The sequence below is a fragment of the Crinia signifera genome, chromosome 19 (genome assembly GCF_055691185.1).
Source record: "Crinia signifera chromosome 19, ASM5569118v1, whole genome shotgun sequence".
Classification (NCBI taxonomy): domain Eukaryota; kingdom Metazoa; phylum Chordata; class Amphibia; order Anura; family Myobatrachidae; genus Crinia; species Crinia signifera.
The window spans coordinates 53,396,929-53,412,389 of NC_139226.1; the positions used below are offsets into that span (position 1 = coordinate 53,396,929).

General features: G+C 44.7%; 1 long non-coding RNA gene across 3 annotated transcripts in view; it reads right to left on the reverse strand.

The window, feature by feature from the left end:
- The window catches only part of LOC146042544 (uncharacterized), a 55,689-nt gene extending 46,881 nt beyond the window's left edge, over positions 1–8,808 (reverse strand). For 2 of the 3 annotated variants that reach the window (XR_014463908.1, XR_014463910.1), the window contains exon 1: positions 4,072–6,658. This is a non-coding gene — a long non-coding RNA (uncharacterized LOC146042544). Of the gene's footprint in view, positions 1–4,071; positions 6,659–8,224 lie in introns of those variants that run through there. The other variant, XR_014463907.1, reaches the window with a different exon arrangement.
- Positions 8,809–15,461: the final 6,653 nt, after the last annotated feature.

Consider the following 15,461-nt stretch of genomic DNA (forward strand, 5'->3'; position numbering starts at 1 on the left):
GTTCCAGCTTTCACCCTCCAGGCACATAGCTGCATATGGACAAGTTATTCACCGGATCCAGTTTCCACATCCCAATCAAGTGTGATAGGGTACAATGGTGTGAAAGTGATATATGGGGCCTATATATTATCACTTCATTTCTACCAATGTAGGTGAAAATGATAATTTTCACTTACTTTTATAGAAAATAAGAACCTCACAGTGGCTGGAACATCTCATACTGTTTTTGGCTTTCATCCCCCAACCATTACGCCGTGGCCAGAACATTTTCTGCGTCGGTTCCGGCTTTCACTCCCAGAAGCATCCCGTCGCGTCCAGAACATCTCATGCGTCGGTTCCAGCTTTCAATTCCAAAAACACCTCGCCGCGGCCAGAACATCTCATCCGTCGGTTCCGGCTTTACCCCCAAGCACCTTGCCAAGGTGGGAACATTTCATTCACAGGTTCCAGCTTTCACCCTCCAGGCACATAGCTGCATACTGTATGGACAAGTTATTCGCCGGATCCAGTTTTCACATCCCAATCAAGTGTGATAGGGTACAATGGTGTGAAAGTGATATATGGGGCCTATATATTATCACTTCATTTTTGCCAATGTAGGTGAAAATGATAATTTTCACTTACTTTTGTAGAAAATAAGTACGTCACAGCGGCCGGAAAATCTCATGCTCCGTTTTTGGCTTTCACCCCTCAACCATTAACCGTGGCCGGAACATTTTCTGCGTCGGTTCCGGCTTTCACTCCCAAAAACATCCCGTCGCGTCCAGAACATCTCATGCGTCGGTTCTGGCTTTCACTCCTAAAAGCACCTCGTCGTGGCCAGAACATCTCATCCGTCGGTTCCGGCTTAACCCCTCAAGCACCTTGCTAAGTCGGGAACATTTCATTCACAGGTTCCAGCTTTTACCCTCCAGGCACATAGCCGTGTACGGAACAAATTATTCCCAGGTTCCGATTTTCACACCCCAATCGAATGTGAAAGGGTACAGCGGTGTGAAAATAATATATGGGGCCTATAAATGATCACATTTTTTTTACCAAAGAAGGTGGAAATAACAATTTTCACCTACTTTTGTACAAAAAAAAGAACCTCACAGCAGCCGTTACATCTCATGCGCCGGTTTCGGCTTTCACCGCCAAACCACCACGCCGCTACTGGAACATTCCTTTCACCGGTTCCAGGTTTCACCCACAAAAGCACCTTGCCGAGGCAGTACCATTTCATTCACAGGTTCCAGCTTTCACCCTCCAGGCACATAGCTGCATATGGACAAGTTATTTGCCGGATCCAGTTTTCACATCCCAATCAAGTGTGATAGGGTACAGTGGTGTGAAAGTGGTTTATGGGGACTATATATTATCACTTCATTTCTACCAAAGTAGGTGAAATTGATCATTTTCACTTACTTTTGTAGAAAATAAGTACCTCACAGCGGCTGAAACATCTCATGCTCCGTTTTTGGCTTTCACCCCCCAACCATCACGCCGCAGCCGGAACATTTTCGGCGTCTGTTCCAGCTTTCATTCCCAAAAGCATCTAGTCGCAGGCCAGAACATCTCATGCATCGGTTCCAGCTTTCACTTCCAAAAGCACCTCGTCACGGCCAGAACATCTCATCCGTCGGTTCCGGCTTCAACCCCCAAGCACCTTGGTAAGTCAGGAACATTTCATCACAGGTTCCAGATTTTACCCTCCAGGCACATAGCTGCGTACAAGTTATTCCCAGATTCCGGTTTTCACACCCCAATCGAATGTGAAAGGGTACAGCGGTGTGAAAGTGGTATATGGGTCTAAAAATGATCACTTTTTTTTTACCAAAGTAGGTGAAAATAACAATTTTTACCTACTTTTGTAGAAAATAAGTACCTTGCAGCAGTCGGTACATCTCATGCGCCGGTTCCGGCTTTCACTGCCCAACCATCATGCCGGAACATTTCTTGTGCCAGTTCCAGGTTTCACCCACAAAAGCACCTTGCCAAGGAGGTGACATTTCATTCACAGGTTCCAGCTTTCACCCTCCAGGCACATAGCTGCATATGGACAAGTTATTCGCCGGATCCAGTTTCCACATCCCAATCAAGTGTGATAGGGTACAATGGTGTGAAAGTGATATATGGGGCCTATATATTATCACTTCATTTCTACCAATGTAGGTGAAAATGATAATTTTCACTTACTTTTATAGAAAATAAGTACCTCACAGTGGCTGGAACATCTCATACTGGTTTTGGCTTTCATCCCCCAACCATTACGCCGTGGCCAGAACATTTTCTGCGTCGGTTCCGGCTTTCACTCCCAGAAGCATCCCGTCGCGTCCAGAACATCTCATGCGTCGGTTCCAGCTTTCAATTCCAAAAACACATCGCCGCGGCCAGAACATCTCATCTGTCGGTTCCGGCTTTACCCCCAAGCACCTTGCCAAGGCGGTGACATTTCATTCACAGGTTCCAGCTTTCACCCTCCAGGCACATAGCTGCATATGGACAAGTTATTTGCCGGATCCAGTTTTCACATCCCAATCAAGTGTGATAGGGTACAATGGTGTGAAAGTGATATATGGGGCCTATATATTATCACTTCATATCTGCCAATGTAGGTGAAAATGATAATTTTCACTTACTTTTTGTAGAAAATAAGTACCTCACAGCGGCCGGAACATCTCATGCTCCGTTTTTGGCTTTCACCCCTCAACCATTACGCCGTGGCCGGAACATTTTCTGCGTCGGTTCCGGCTTTCACTCCCAAAAGCATTCCGTCGCGTCCAGAACATCTCATGCGTCGGTTCTGGCTTTCACTCCCAAAAGCACCTCGTCGTGTCCAGAACATCTCATCCGTCGGTTCCGGCTTTACCCCCCAAGCACCTTGCCAAGTCGGGAACATTTCATTCACAGGTTCCAGCTTTTACCCTCCAGGCACATAGCCGTGTACGAAACAAGTTATTCCCAGGTTCCGATTTTCACACCCCAATCGAATGTGAAAGGGTACAGCGGTGTGAAAGTAATATATGGGGCATATAAATGATCACATTTTTTTTACCAAAGTTTGTGGAAATAACAATTTTCACCTACTATTGTAGAAAATAAGTACCTCACAGCAGCCGGTACATCTCATGCGCCGGTTTCGGCTTTCACCGCCAAACCACCACGCCGCTACTGGAAAATTCCTTTCACCGGTTCCAGGTTTCACCCACAAAAGCACCTTGCCAAGGCAGCACCATTTCATTCACAGGTTCCAGCTTTCACCCTCCAGGCACATAGCTGCATACGGACAAGTTATTTGCCGGATCCAGTTTTCACTTCCCAATCAAGTGTGATAGGGTACAGTGGTGTGAAAGTGGTTTATGGGGACTATATATTATCACTTAATTTCTACCAAAGTAGGTAAAAATTGATAATTTTCACTTACTTTTGTAGAAAATAAGTACCTCACAGCGGCCGAAACATCTCATGCTCCGTTTTTGGCTTTCACTCCCCAACCATCACGCCGCAGCCAGAACATTTTCTGCGTCGGTTCCAGCTTTCATTCCCAAAAGCATCTCGTCGCAGGCCAGAACATCTCATGCGTCGGTTCTGGCTTTCACTCCCAAAAGCACCTGGTCGTGGCCAGAACATCTCATCCGTCGGTTCCGGCATTACCCCCCAAGCACCTTGCCAAGGTGGGAACATTTCATTCACAGGTTCCAGCTTTTACCCTCCAGGCACATAGCCGCGTACATAACAAGCTATTCGCCGGTTCCGGTTTTCACACCCCAATCAAATGTGAAAGGGTACAGCGGTGTGAAAGTGGTATATGGGGCCTATAAATTATCACTTTTTTTTTTTTACCAAAGTAGGTGAAAATTATTATTTTCACCTACTTTAGTAGAAAAAAGTATTACTGATATTCAATAAAAAAGCAATGCAGACAATATCACTGCTATCTCCCGCACTGATATCAGCCCTGATTTGGCTCGCTGTCTGCATAAAATAATATAAGGACCTCAATTCATCAAACTTTAAACATAATTTACGGAAGAACATACATATTTGATAAATATACATGTATGCCAGGAAGATATCGCGCCTGCTTACCTGTTGTGGGTAGCTGCTCCTGCAATTTGACGTTTGGAATATGCTGTAGTAAAAATGATGTCACAGTAGTCCAGAGACGTAGCTGGGTAAGCAGTTGACATCACAATTCATTCGTGGAGAAGGTCTACCTGAAAAAAAGAAGAAGGAGGCGCGATAATATGTTCATGACATACATGCATATTTATTAATAATGTGTCTTACATCGTAACACACATAAATGCAGTACTATACAGACAACACAAGTCATCCTTATCAGTTCCTGCCCAGTGATTGCAAATACATGCTACAGCACATATTAGACCCTTAACTGTGGACCCGTTACTCAGTTTTACAAACTGAGCAGGTCCCCGGGTATGTGCTCTGCAGCAGCCAGTCTTGAGGAGCTGTCAGGGACTATCACCCCCCAAAGCACCTCACAGTGCCTGGAACATCTCATGCGCCAGTTTAGGCTTTCACCCGCCTTCAAGCCCATCGCAAAACCGGATCTGGCACCTCTCCAAAGCACCTCAACGCGGCCGGAACATTTCATGCGCCGCTTCCGGCTTTCACCCCCCAAACACCATGCCGCGGGCAGAACATTTATTGCGCCGGTTCCAACTTTCACCCCCAAAAGCACCTCGTCGCAGCCAGAATATCTTATATGTCGGTTCAGGCTTCAACCCCTCCCAAGCACCTTGCCAAGGTGGGAACATTTGATTCACAGGTTCCAGCTTTTACCCTCCAGGCACATTACTGCATATCGACAAGTTATTCGCCAGATCCAGTTTTCACACCCCAATCAAATGTTATAACATTTCCTGCACCGGTTCCGGCTTTCACTCCCAAAAGCACCTCGTCGTGGCCAGAACATCTCATCCGTCGGTTCCGGCTTTACCCCCCAAGCACCTTGCCAAGGTGGGAACATTTCATTCACAGGTTCCAGCTTTTACCCTCCAGGCACATAGCCGCGTACATAACAAGCTATTCGCCGGTTCCGGTTTTCACACCCCAATCAAATGTGAAAGGGTACAGCGGTGTGAAATTGGTATATGGGGCCTATAAATGATCACATTTTTTTTTTACCAAAGTAGGTGGAAATAACAATTTTCACCTACTTTTGTAGAAAATAAGTAACTCACACGCCGCGACCGGAACATTCCTTGCGTCGGTTCCGGCTTTCACTCCCAAAAGCACATCATCGCGTGCCAGAACATCTCATGCGTCGGTTCCGGCTTCCACTCCCAAAAGCATACCGTCGCGGCCAGAACATCTCATGCGTCGGTTCCAGCTTTCACTTCCAAAAGCACCTCGTCACGGCCAGAACATCTCATCCGTCGGTTCCGGCTTCAACCCCCAAGCACCTTGCTAAGTCAGGAACATTTCATCACAGGTTCCAGATTTTACTCTCCAGGCACATAGCTGCGTACAAGTTATTCCCAGATTCCGGTTTTCACACCCCAATCGAATGTGAAAGGGTACACCGGTGTGAAAGTGGTATATGGGGTCTAAAAATTATGACTTTTTTTTACCAAAGTAGGTGAAAATAACAATTTTCATCTACTTTTGTAGAAAATAAGTACCTTGCAGCAGTCGGTACATCTCATGCGCCGGTTCCGGCTTTCACTGCCCAACCATCATGCCAGAACATTTCTTGTGCTGGTTCCAGGTTTCACCCACAAAAGCACCTTGCCAAGGCGGTGACATTTCATTTACAGGTTCCAGCTTTCATCCTCCAGGCACATAGCTGCATATGGACAAGTTATTTGCCGGATCCAGTTTTCACATCCCAATCAAGTGTGATAGGGTACAGTGGTGTGAAAGTGGTTTATGGGGACTATATATTATTACTTCATTTCTACCAAAGTAGGTGAAATTGATCATTTTCACTTACTTTTGTAGAAAATAAGTACCTCACAGCCAAAACCTTCCCGCACAAAACCAAAATTAGCGTTTATTACAAAATACAATAATCAGCATAGGGAATTAGAAAAAGTTTTTAAAAAACATTGGCATATTTTAACCAAAGACCCGTTATTAAAAACCCACATTGGAGAGAAGCCCACTTTTATATATAGGAAGGCAGACAATTTAAAATCTAAAATTGTCAAAAGTGCAAACCCGGAACAGAGGGAAGGAAGAATAAAGACAAAAGGTTTTCACAGGTGTGGTATGTGTCCCATGTGCAGGACCCACAAAGATACCCCCACCAAAACCACAGAATTTGTACCCACAGCAAATGGATCACCGTTTAAAATCCAGGAGTTTATTACTTGCAACAGCAAGAATTGCATTTATGTAATTGAATGCTCATGTGGACTTCAATATGTGGGAAAAACCGGTAGAACCCTAAGAGAAAGATGGGCAGAACACGCTCGAAATATAAAGAAAGGGTTAACGGGACACCTTCTCTCAGAACATTTCAAGAACAAACATAATTGTTCCACTGAGGAAATATCAAAAGTGATTGGGATAAAAAAGGTAGTGGGTAATTGGAGAGAAAAAGGATGCGAAACCCTTCTCGCAAAAACTGAAATGAAGTTTATTTACAATATGAAAACCCTCACCCCAAATGGCCTAAACGGGGATTTCGAGGTAAAATGGTTTTTGTAAAAAGTGTAATTCTTTTCTTTAAACATCAGCCCACTATCTTACATAATATAAACCACCCCCTTTTCTTTCACTTGATTATAAGATTTTTAAATATCAATATCCCTATTCTTATACTTCTATTGAAGTCATTTGCAAAACGTATTATTGAATTTTATTGTCCACTTATTATTTCAAAAGTCCATTAGAGATATCTACAAGAACGTTATATAGAAATTAAAGACAATATGGCCGTGCGTTCCACGGCACACATAACAGGAGGGACTTATATCCATCAAACCAGGAAATGCAAATTTCCATCCCTTCTCCGTGCGCCTGCACGTTACATTAAGCTCTGCTGTTCTGACGTCTACCAGGAAGTGAGACTCACGGCTTTGTAAAAAAAACATGGCCGTGCGTTCCATTATGCGTTCCAACCGCGATCCCGTCATTTACTATTAGTAATGACGGCGCGGAGAGAAGGAGGCGCAGGCTCCACTATACAGTGAACGGAGGTAGCCCCCTCCTATGTATATACTACAAAATAGCTGGCACCAGCATTAAATAGAGCGGAGGTATACATATCACAGGACACAATACCCATATATGGACATCCGGTTTATGGACTTCCGGTGTCCTAATTGACATGTTTCTTTGAAAGGTATACATGATATGTTTTTTGTAAATATATTCTAATGTTCACAATGGGACAGTTATTTTTAACAATGTGATAAGATTTTTGATGTATTTTGTGTATTGTAAATAGCATTTTATGTTGGAAAACGCCCCCCTATGATGCAATGGGGAGGAAACCATACTGGGTATTTAATCCGGATTGTGACACCAATGCAACACCACCTTGATAAAGACCTGGAGGTCGAAACGCGTCGGTGCGGTGTTGCTAAAAGATTTTAAGGTATACGGAGTTTATGTCATTTGCTAAGAGACCTTTGCTGTTGGTGAGCGTTCCCGGGCATATAACATCTATTGCTCCCAGGCATAGGCCACAAGCAATCCACTAAAACTTGTATACGGGCTTTTTTATATATTATATTTTATCAATAAAAAAAGTTTGGATATTCGCGTTGGGAGTACGTCCCTTACTGAAAGATACCTTGATGAGAGGACCCCCATATACAAGAAAGTAAGCATACATGTGAGAAAATTAAAGATACCTTGATGTGCCTTCTAAATACTTTTTTAGTGTAAGCATACATGTACGTCACCCTTGGAATAATCAGGAGACACGTGGTGAACCTCTAGAGATATTACTCACATTGGGAAAGAAAATTTCTAGTGGTCCAAGAAACCTACAAATAACTTTACCCCATTTGAAAAATTGGACTACACATTGTTTTTCCGTTTTCTTTTCCCATTTTCTTCCACATGCTACATCGAGGAAGAAAATAACAGACTCCCTCAAATATCAACCAGAGACTGGGATATAGTAAGCATCATTGCCTAACTGTGGGCGCTTTTCCTTATTTTTCATTGTATTTTGTATTTGTTTACCAGGAAGGTAACTCCTGGCTAGGAAAGTGCTGCCCTTTTAGCGCCATTTTTTGTATTTCGTTGTATTTTAAAGTACCTCACAGCGGCCGAAGCATCTCATGCTCCGTTTTTGGCTTTCACCTCCCAACCATCACGCCGCAGCCGGAACATTTTCTGCGTCTGTTCCAGCTTTCATTCCCAAAAGCATCTCGTCGCAGGCCAGAAACTCTCATGCATCGGTTCTGGTTTTCACTCCCAAAAGCACCTCGTCGCGTGCCAGAACATCTCATGCGTCGGTTCCGGCTTTCACTCCCAAAAGCATACCGTCGCGGCCAGAACATCTCATGCGTCGGTTCCAGCTTTCACTTCCAAAAGCACCTCGCCACGGCCAGAACATCTCATCCGTCGGTTCCGGCTTCAACCCCCAAGCACCTTGCTAAGTCAGGAACATTTCATCACAGGTTCCAGATTTTACCCTCCAGGCACATAGCTGCGTACAAGTTATTCCCAGATTCCGGTTTTCACACCCCAATCGAAAGTGAAAGGGTACAGCGGTGTGAAAGTGGTATATGGGGTCTAAAAATTATCACTTTTTTTTACCAAAGTAGGTGAAAATAACAATTTTCATCTACTTTTGTAGAAAATAAGTACCTTGCAGCAGTCGGTACATCTCATGCGCCGGTTCTGGCTTTCACTGCCCAACCATCACGCCGGAACATTTCTTGTGCCGGTTCCAGGTTTCACCCACAAAAGCACCTTGCCAAGGCGGTGACATTTCATTCACAGGTTCCAGCTTTCACCCTCCAGGCACATAGCTGCATATGGACAAGTTATTCGCCGGATCCAGTTTTCACATCCCAATCAAGTGTGATAGGGTACAATGGTGTGAAAGTGATATATGGGGCCTATATATTATCACTTCATTTCTACCAATGTAGGTAAAAATGATAATTTTCACTTACTTTTATAGAAAATAAGTACCTCACAGTGGCTGGAACATCTCATACTGTTTTTGGCTTTCATCCCCCAACCATTACGCCGTGGCCAGAACATTTTCTGCGTCGGTTCCGGCTTTCATTTCACTCCCAGAAGCATCCCGTCCCGTCCAGAACATCTCATGCGTCGGTTCCAGCTTTCAATTCCAAAAACACCTCGCCGCGGCCAGAACATCTCATCCGTCGGTTCCGGCTTTACCCCCAAGCACCTTGCCAAGGCGCTGACATTTCATTCACAGGTTCCAGCTTTCACCCTCCAGGCACATAGCTGCATATGGACAAGTTATTCGCCGGATCCAGTTTCCACATCCCAATCAAGTGTGATAGGGTACAATGGTGTGAAAGTGATATATGGGGCCTATATATTATCACTTCATTTTTGCCAATGTAGGTGAAAATGGTCATTTTCACTTACTTTTGTAGAAAATAAGTACGTCACAGCGGCCGGAACATCTCATGCTCCGTTTTTGGCTTTCACCCCATAACCATTACGCCGTGGCTGGAACATTTTCTGCGTCGGTTCCGGATTTCACTCCTAAAAGCACCTCGTCGTGGCCAGAACATCTCATCCGGCGGTTCCGGCTTAACCCCCCAAGCACCTTGCCAAGTCGGGAAAATTTCATTCACAGGTTCCAGCTTTTACCCTCCAGGCACATAGCCGTGTACGGAACAAATTATTCCCAGGTTCCGATTTTCACACCCCAATCGAATGTGAAAGGGTACAGCGGTGTGAAAATAATATATGGGGCCTATAAATTATCACATTTTTTTTTTACCAAAGAAGGTGGAAATAACAATTTTCACCTACTTTTGTAGAAAATAAGTACCTCACAGCAGCCGGTACATCTCATGCGCAGGTTTCAGCTTTCACCGCCAAACCACCATGCCGCTACTGGAACATTCCTTTCACCGGTTCCAGGTTTCACCCACAAAAGCACCTTGCCGAGGCAGTACAATTTCATTCACAGGTTCCAGCTTTCACCCTCCAGGCACATAGCTGCATATGGACAAGTTATAAAGCTATTAACCATACTGCACCAGCATATATCTCTCTACTTATCACAAAATATCTCCCATCTCGACCACTCCGCTCTGCACAAGATCTGCGTCTCTCTTCTGCACGGATCACCAGCTGCCATTCACTATTACAGGACTTTCATCGGGCTGCTCCCATCCTATGGAATGCCCTTCCACGCACAATAAGACTCTCCAATAGCCTCCAAACATTCAAGCGTTCCCTGAAAACTCACCTCTTCAGGCAAGCCTATAATGTTTAAGTTCTACATGCATAACCCTCTGAGGCACTTATGTATTATATAGCTACCCTTCTGGACTTGTAACTTGGTGGGACTGCTATGGTATTACTGGTGCCTGTCCTTGTGTTTCCACCAATATCCCTATAGATTGTAAGCTTGCAGCAGGGCCCTCCTACCTCCAAGTCTGTATGTTGTTACCCAGTTTGTTTTATCACTGTCTACTATTGTAAAGCGCAACGGAATCTGCTGCGCTATATAAGAACCTGTAAATAAATAAATAAATAAATAAATAAATTTGCCGGATCCAGTTTTCACTTCCCAATCAAGTGTGATAGGGTACAGTGGTGTGAAAGTGGTTTATGGGGACTATATATTATCACTTCATTTCTACCAAAGTAGGTGAAATTGATCATTTTCACTTACTTTTGTAGAAAATAAGTACCTCACAGCGGCCGAAACATCTCATGCTCCGTTTTTGGCTTTCACCCCCCCAACCATCACGCCGCAGCTGGAACATTTTCTGCGTCGGTTCCAGCTTTCATTCCCAAAAGCATCTCGTCGCAGGCCAGAACATCTCATGCGTCGGTTCTGGCTTTCACTCCCAAAAGCACCTCGTCGTGGCCAGCACATCTCATCCGTCGGTTCCGGCTTTACCCCCAAAGCACCTTGCCAAGGTGGGAACATTTCATTCACAGGTTCCAGCTTTTACCCTCCAGGCACATAGCCGCGTACATAACAAGCTATTCGCCGGTTCCGGTTTTCACACCCCAATCAAATGTGAAAGGGTACAGCGGTGTGAAAGTGGTATATGGGGCCTATAAATTATCACTTTTTTTTTTTTTACCAAAGTAGGTGAAAATTATTATTTTCACCTACTTTAGTAGAAAAAAGTATTACTGACATTCAATAAAAAAGCAATGCAGACAATATCACTGCTATCTCCCGCACTGATATAAGCCCTGATTTGGCTCGCTGTCTGCATAAAATAATATAAGGACCTCAATTCATCAAACTTTAAACATAATTTACGGAAGACCATACATATATCCTCACTTTGTTTCACTATATATTTCTTTCAGTCTTGTGTTGCCCTGGGGTCACTCGGCTGCACCATTTTGGGGTGCCCTGTGCCCTAGATTTGTACCCCCCAAAATGTTAGGGACTTGCCCGACTAATGAGGTCACCTGGACGCGGTGGGCAAGCCGTTACTTATGGCCATAAATAAGCGAAGAACCTCGCTAAAAATGCAAAATTTTATAGCAAAATTTTTAAATTGGGAGTTTAATTTGTGCACCTGCACCTTTGACTTTATATGCAGTTCTACTGAAAGGTCTCCGCAGGGTCGCACCTCTCAATTGGTGTGCACCCCAGGACCCCACCCCTGTATATCTAATGCCGTGTATTTCCATACACATTGAAAGGCCAGAGACCCCTTCTGCGCCTGGTGGTAGCACCCACGCCCACCTGTCCTATATATTGGTTTTAATTAGGTTCCTGACATTTCTTAGACTGCATGCAGAGCAAGGTGAGACCTGCACAAATGTTTAATGGATTATCAGATGGGGGGGGGGGTGCATTTCTGGGTTGTGGGCCCCCCTGGACTGGTGTGGCTGTTTGGCCTCAGGAGCAACACAAATTAACACTTATTTTAATTTTCACTTTCATCCCTATTGTGTGTTTTATTTCAATGTAATTCTTTTCTCACCTTTACCTCTCACTACTTCACCTCTCACTACTTTATCTCTCATTTTTTTACCTCTCACTTACTTACCCCTGCTATCTTTAGCAGCCTCTCTCACTAACCTATCCTCACTTTGTTTCACTATATATTTCTTTCAGTCTTGTGTTGCCCTGGGGTCACTCGGCTGCACCATTTTGGGGTGCCCTGTGTCCTAGATTTGTACCCCCCAAAATGTTAGGGACTTGCCCGACTAATGAGGTCACCTGGACGCGGTGGGCAAGCCGTTACTTATGGCCATAAATAAGCGAAGAACCTCGCTAAAAATGCAAAATTTTATTGCAAAATTTTTAAATTGGGAGTTTAATTTGTGCACCTGCACCTTTGACTTTATATGCAGTTCTACTGAAAGGTCTCCGCAGGGTCGCACCTCTCAATTGGTGTGCACCCCAGGACCCCACCCCTGTATAGAAAAAAGTATTACTGACATTCAATAAAAAAGCAATGCAGACAATATCACTGCTATCTCCCGCACTGATATAAGCCCTGATTTGGCTCGCTGTCTGCATAAAATAATATAAGGACCTCAATTCATCAAACTTTAAACATAATTTACGGACCATACATATTTGATAAATATACATGTATGCCAGGAAGATATTATCGCGCCTGCTTACCTGTTGTGGGTAGCTGCTCCTGCAATTTGACGTTTGGAATATGCTGTAGTAAAAATGATGTCACAGTGGTCCAGAGACGTAGCTGGGTAAGTAGTTGACATCACAATACATTCGTGGAGAAGGTCTACCTGAAAAAAATATGAAGGAGGCGCGATAATATGTTCATGACATACATGCATATTTATTAATAATGTGTCTTACATCGTAACACACATAAATTCAGTACTATACAGACAACACAAGTCATCCTTATCAGTTCCTGCCCCAGTGATTGCAAATACATGCTACAGCACATATTAGACCCTTAACTGTGGACCCGTTACTCAGTTTTACAAACTGAGCAGGTCCCCGGGTATGTGCTCTGCAGCAGCCAGTCTTGAGGAGCTGTCAGGGACTATCACCCCCCCAAAGCACCTCACAGTGCCTGGAACATCTCATGCGCCAGTTTAGGCTTTCACCCGCCTTCAAGCCCATCGCAAAAGCATGACAATCTCATGCGCCGGATCTGGCACCTCTCCAAAGCACCTCAACGCGGCCGGAACATTTCATGCGCCGCTTCCGGCTTTCACCCCCCAAACACCACGCCGCGGGCAGAACATTTATTGCGCCGGTTCCAACTTTCACCCCCAAAAGCACCTTGTCGCAGCCAGAATATCTCATACGTCGGTTCAGGCTTCAACCCCTCCCAAGCACCTTGCCAAGGTGGGAACATTTCATTCACAGGTTCCAGCTTTTACCCTCCAGGCACATAGCTGCATATGGACAAGTTATTCGCCAGATCCAGTTTTCACACCCCAATCAAGTGTTATAACATTTCCTGCACCGGTTCCGGCTTTCACTCCAAAAAGCACCTCGTCACATCTCATGCGTCGGTTTCCGGCTTTCACACCCCAATCTAATGTGAAAGGGTACAGCGGTGTGAAAGTGGTATATGGGGCCTATAAATGATCACATTTTTTTTTACCAAAGTAGGTGGAAATAACAATTTTCACCTACTTTTGTAGAAAATAAGTAACTCACACGCCGCGACCGGAACATTCCTTGCGTCGGTTCCGGCTTTCACTCCCAAAAGCATACCGTCGCGGCCAGAACATCTCATGCGTCGGTTCCAGCTTTCACTTCCAAAAGCACCTCGTCACGGCCAGAACATCTCATCCGTCGGTTCCGGCTTCAACCCCCAAGCACCTTGCTAAGTCAGGAACATTTCATCACAGGTTCCAGATTTTACCCTCCAGGCACATAGCTGCGTACAAGTTATTCCCAGATTCCGGTTTTCACACCCCAATCGAATGTGAAAGGGTACAGCGGTGTGAAAGTGGTATATGGGGTCTAAAAATTATCTTTTTTTTTTTACCAAAGTAGGTGAAAATAACAATTTTCACCTACTTTTGTAGAAAATAAGTACCTTGCAGCAGTCGGTACATCTCATGCGCCGGTTCCGGCTTTCACTGCCCAACCATCACGCCAGAACATTTCTTGTGCCGGTTCCAGGTTTCACCCACAAAAGCACCTTGCCAAGGCGGTGACATTTCATTCACAGGTTCCAGCTTTCACCCTCCAGGCACATAGCTGCATATGGACAAGTTATTTGCCGGATCCAGTTTTCACATCCCAATCAAGTGTGATAGGGTACAGTGGTGTGAAAGTGGTTTATGGGGACTATATATTATCACTTAATTTCTACCAAAGTAGGTGAAATTGATAATTTTCACTTACTTTTGTAGAAAATAAGTACCTCACAGTGGCCGAAACATCTCATGCTCCGTTTTTGGCTTTCACCCCCCAACCATCACGCCGCAGCCGGAACATTTTCTGCGTCTGTTCCAGCTTTCATTCCCAAAAGCATCTCGTCGCAGGCCAGAACATCTCATGCGTCGGTTCTGGCTTTCACTCCCAAAAGCACCTTGTCGCGTGCCAAAACATCTCATGCGTCGGTTCCGGCTTTCACTCCCAAAAGCATACCGTCGCGGCCAGAACATCTCATGCGTCGGTTCCAGCTTTCACTTCCAAGAGCACCTCGTCACGGCCAGAACATCTCATCCGTCGGTTCCGGCTTCAACCCCCAAGCACCTTGCTAAGTCAGGAACATTTCATCACAGGTTCCAGATTTTACCCTCCAGGCACATAGCTGCGTACAAGTTATTCCCAGATTCCGGTTTTCACACCCCAATCGAATGTGAAAGGGTACAGCGGTGTGAAAGTGGTATATGGGGTCTAAAAATTATCACTTTTTTTTACCAAAGTAGGTGAAAATAACAATTTTCACCTACTTTTGTAGAAAATAAGTACCTTGCAGCAGTCGGTACATCTTATGCGCCGATTCCGGCTTTCACTGCCCAACCATCACGCCAGAACATTTCTTGTGCCGGTTCTAGGTTTCACCCACAAAAGCACCTTGCCAAGGCGGTGACATTTCATTCGCAGGTTCCAGCTTTCACCCTCCAGGCACATAGCTGCATATGGACAAGTTATTTGCCGGATCCAGTTTTCACATCCCAATCAAGTGTGATAGGGTACAGTGGTGTGAAAGTGGTTTATGGGGACTATATATTATCACTTAATTTCTACCAAAGTAGGTGAAATTGATAATTTTCACTTACTTTTGTAGAAAATAAGTACCTCACAGCGGCCGAAACATCTCATGCTCCGTTTTTGGCTTTTACCCCCCAACCATCACGCCGCAGCAGGAACATTTTCTGCGTCCGTGCCAGCTTTCATTCCCAAAAGC